The sequence below is a fragment of the Ixodes scapularis genome, unplaced genomic scaffold (genome assembly GCF_016920785.2).
Source record: "Ixodes scapularis isolate PalLabHiFi unplaced genomic scaffold, ASM1692078v2 PGA_scaffold1__304_contigs__length_218370807, whole genome shotgun sequence".
Taxonomy (NCBI): domain Eukaryota; kingdom Metazoa; phylum Arthropoda; class Arachnida; order Ixodida; family Ixodidae; genus Ixodes; species Ixodes scapularis.
In genome coordinates this window covers 216711877-216716997 of record NW_024609846.1, presented here as the reverse complement: position 1 = coordinate 216716997, position 5121 = coordinate 216711877, and positions in this window count along the sequence as shown.

Below are 5121 nucleotides of genomic sequence, written 5' to 3'. Positions count from 1 at the left end.
TGAATTTATTTTTGCTAAACATTTGTGACATAAGCCGTTGGTCAGTTTGAAGTTACTTTTTTTCTTGCTTGCATAGTCTTCACAAGTTTATGTTATTAAATGTGATTCTCAAAATACTTATATTGCGAGCCGTTCGTCAATCTAGAGTTTATATTTTTCAGGCATAATTTTCGCCATTTGTTCTACTTTTCGTGTGTTGAGTTTCAACCAGTACCGAGAAATGCAACAGCAATTTCAAACAATCTGCACACAGTACGTACATGGGAGCCGTATCACGAATGACCCTCTGAAGGGCGTGGGCCAAGTACCGTTTCAAGACCGTAGACCTTTTGGATTGGATTGGGTTTTTATGGCGTAAGGGCTGCTGAAGCCAAACAGCATCAAAGAAGGGTAGACCTTTTGTGGGAACGTAATAAAACGTGTCATGTGTTCAAAAGCACGTTTATTATTTTCCATTCTTATTTTCTAACATTGCATCGAAACATGCGGTATATATATATATCTGCACAATAAATTGCCTTTATTCCCCCTATGACGCATCGACATGTCACGAATGGACCGTATTTCATATCTATCATTCACCTTAAGAGTAATCGCTGCAGATATCAGCGACATTTTAGATAGTGCATCAAAAGTGTCGGAAATTTTACTTGAGACCATTTTGTCCAGGTTTGCGCTCGGAACCATATTATTCGGGATCATATTGTACGGGATGATATTGTCCGGGACCATTTTGCCTGGGACCATTTTGTCTGTGACCATTCTGTCCGGGATCATATTGCCCGGGACCATATTGTGCTACACCCATTGAGTACACCCTGCCATATATGCTTTTTTCACCAATTCCTGGCCATCAAAATATAGCTTCTGGCACAGGCTTTCATGGCGAAGAATCTGCGATATACGGAGTGCACCAGAATCAGCAACCCAAACCGTGGATGCATTGGTATCACAACACATGATCCCTGCATTAAAAAATCATCTCACCAACGCACTGATCTCACCAGCTATTGTGCACATGCTTGGTGACGCCATAAATGCTCACAGGGGACAGACGGCCGCGCACAAGACAGGTGGTGTCGTTTTGTGTGCTGCACGCACAGGCCCACAGCGGGGTAATCGCACGTGCAGGGGATTACAGTTCCCAGAATGAATAGCGGCGGCAGCAGCATAACAAAACTCTTGAATAGGTCGAAAATATCCTCTCTGGGGACTCCGACATTTCTACTCCGGACTGCGTCAGACACGTGCGAAAGAGTGAAATTTTATGTGGTCTTTTCTGCCAGCTTCTGGAACATAATTAGAGTTTGCTGCAGGTCAAGAATAGCAGGAGAAGACTCTGTCCCTCTCTCTCGACATTGGAAGAGCGAACACTGGAGAGGAGCAAACCACCTATCATGACAAGTACAGGTGGTTTCCTCTACTCCACTCTCATGCTATCCTTGACCTGCGACAGACTATAGCGCCGTTGTCAACTCTTGCAACATGAGCAGAACTGTGGGAGGGTTGGGCTCATCCTTGCCCGCACGAAAGGCAGTCCGCTCAAAACGTCTGCTTTCAGATTCTTCAACGCACAGCTACAGGCTACACTGAATTTGATCAGTAACCTGCTGGGACCTGTCAGCATCATGGATCGTCTTGATCAACTCGAGTAAAGGATGCCGAAAACCTCGTCTTCGGAGTTTTCGTGCAGCGTGGACTCTGACGTACACTGCTCCAAGAGTCCGCAAAGAAAAAGAGGTCCAAGGCGCATACGAAGAAGGTTCCTCCTCAAGCTGAGTCGGCCGCAGACACTGCAGTCGCTGACCAATGTGACTGTCAGCTCGGTTTCTCAGCTGGGCACGGACACCATCGCCTGGTTTCAGCAGATGAATTTCTGGTTCTAGACATTTAAAGTTGCACCAGGTGAGGCCATCCCATTAATTGTATCCAATCTAGCATCTAAGGACTCCATGTGGATGAGGTACCACCTCAAGACAGCCAAGCTAAGAATGTAGGAGGAAATGGAGAAAGCTTTCCATCGTCGTTACAACCTGGACAACGAAGCTGGGGCGAAACAAAAGATATTCAGCACAAGTCAGCACCCGGGAGAGTTCCTGCACCGACTTCGCCTTCCGTAAACTAGAGCTCATCCACGAGTGCAGCTACCCAGAGACGAAGGCGGAGAAATGCAAGGTTATCCTGGCCACACTGTTCGACAAAGCACGAAAGCATGCTTCGACAGGCGCTTAGCATCGTTCAATGAGCTGCTAGACTCTTTCCTTTGCTTTGACCAGGTTGTCTTCAGCCAACCAAAGACACCGGTTTTGGGCTCTCGCTGCAGAGCCAGTGCAAGCTGCGCAGGGACAAAGAAAGTGCGCTCCTTCCTGCTATCGAAGCAGGGCCGGTCACCGCTTCATCGGAACGCTGACGACAGCAATCGTCACCAGCACCCTTCTGCAACAGAGAAGCAAAAGAAGCAGCATGTGTCGCTTTAGCATGCGTCAAAAACTTTGTGTCACATTCGGTGTTTTTCGTCTCAATACCCTGAAGTTCGTCTGCTCTGTCTCATTTGTGAGAGGAGCGGCCACTTTGTCACGCGATGCCGGCAAGAGATGACCCCAGAATTTCTGGAATGGCAACAACACTTTGAGTCTGTTGCATTGTTGACGGAGGAAAGGGAAACCCTGATGCCCCTAACGCCTGGAAGGTGTCATCAATAGTTTGTCACATCACCTCCAATGCGGACACGGAGCCCATTTTTCGTTGATCAAGCCTTCTTTTGCCAGAGGACTTCTGTCTCAGAACCTTGGAAAGTTCTCAACCCTCAGCACCAACGTTGGTGTCACATTCAACAGAGGTACGCAGCTCGGAAGATGACCTCCAGACAAATCAACCTTGCTCATGAAAACCAAGAAAGCGACTTTGACAGTGGTGCATGTATGTTCTCTTCGAGAAGGACTAGCTCGTGTTGAAGGAGGCCGCACTCATCAGAGTCAAGGCAACACTACGATTTACTGGCCCTCGCCAAATTGTGAGCCGGTTTTCTCCCGTAAACTACGAGTTTGAACTCGTGGACGGTACTGGCAGAGATGTACCGCACGTGGAGAAACTGAAGTCGGTCGTCAAATTTGTGCAGCCTCTACCTGAGGACTGAACTTTTGTAAAGTATAGCATATAAATTTGTTTATACGGTTTCTTCTCATTTATCACGTAGTATGTATATCATTATTTAATCATTGCATATTGCTCAACGCAGTATTTGTTTAATGTATGTTTAGTGTTTGTCGCGCGGAGCGCAATATCAGGTCGACACTTAAAAACCTTGGCATGTGACGAGCTGCAAAAGAGACATCGCTCTGAAGCGGCTCGTGCGAGCGCTCATGATCGAAATAAAAGTAGTAGTTTTGGCATGGCAGCTGATGACGTTGCCGTGTCTTTCCTGTGTATGGTTCCCATTTATCTTGATGACCGATCCAGTCACGATGGGTTTTCCTGCTGGGACTTTCTCCTTGTAGAGCTGGAAAATTGCCGCGGCAGCCGAAATTTTCAAGAACATCCTTTTCACTCTGTGTAGTCCTTTGATGGTGTTTATGGTGAGCATATCTGCTGTCTCTACTGTCACACACAGCTAGTGGAATGCCTTGTGGCTGGGGCCTCTGCCGTGGTCTGCGTGGGGGTGGGTTGGGGCACAGCGAGTTTTCTTATCTTCCTTTCTGGGTTATGATTATTCGTTGTTTCCATACGTGTATATGTGTTATCTTGTACTTACGACTACTGTTTGTTCATGTTTACACCTACTCAGCGGCGGGCTAGCAGATGCGCATGCGTAAGGGTACTAACCTATCTGTCTATCCTTGTAAGCCGCTGAGTGGGCAAACTTTTTCGTGCAAATAAAAATTATTATTATTATTAGTAAGGTCTGGTGTTGGAAAAACAGTGCCTCCAACCACGCTCGCCACAAAATCTGTTACAGCCCGCATCAGATTTACCGCCAGTTTTTCAACCGCGTTCGTTTTTGTGTTGGCTCGATTATGCCTTAGCTTTGGAGCATCCGTAGTTCTGCCTCCACTGCGGTACACATTGCAAACGGAACAGGGCTAGCCTTCAAAAACCGCAGTGCTGCATTCTCTTTCAGATCCAGGTTCACAGAGGGTTCTTTGTGCCTGCTCATCCCTGGGTCAAGAACTTCCTCATGAGTCAGCCACACGTCATCTAGGGTCTTGCCCTGGTCAAGGTGGAAAGCTACTGTGTCTACCTCAAACTCCATTGGTCTCCCTTCGACTTTGAGTAAGACCAGATAATTCTTGACCGGTACATTATTTAGTAAAGAAAGGGAGAAAACACAGGCAAGCTGGTGATTGACAAACATAGTAAACCCGAGACTTATGAAAAAAAGATGAAATGAACATTGAAGTCTTGGACACAGGTTGAAGTTTATTCAACAAACACCGCCTTATATACACGTCCATACCTCCTTCACAATCCACTTTTTGGTAAATATTTGCTGCCACCTAGACAAGCGACTGGGTTCGAGAATAAATGGCCAGAAAACAACGTACGCGCAAGGCATCTCTAACCCGTTCGACACGCAAAACGTGAGACACATCCGGTTCGCCCATTGAGCTGCTGTGACCTAGATACGGTTCCCCCAAACTTGCCTTTGTCCTCATCGTGGGTTATCTTCTGCCCCGAAGTCGACACAAAGAAACCATCTTCCCTCTCTGCTCGGCCAGAAGGAAGAGAAAGAAGGTACTAGAACCATTTACTCTCAAACCGATGTTTCTCCAAAAGGTTCATTGCTCGGCCAGAAAGAAAAGAAAGGACGTACTAGAACCATTTACTCTGAAACCAATGTTTCTACAAAAGATCGTACTACTAGGCGTAACATAACTTCCAACCATATCCAGCACACGAAACAAGAAACAAAAAAAAATGAAAGCCGTTTACAACTCCCTGTAACGCCGAATCAGAGCGCAGCTCTTGAGGAGGAGGAGGGAAGGGTACTGAGGTTCACGTGTTATCGGAGGGGGAGGGGTGGTCACGTGACCTTGGAGGGGTCACATGACCCCCTCGCCAAGGTCACGTGGGGGTCACGTGACCTGGGGTGTCACGTGACCTCGGGGGGGGGGGTCACCTGAC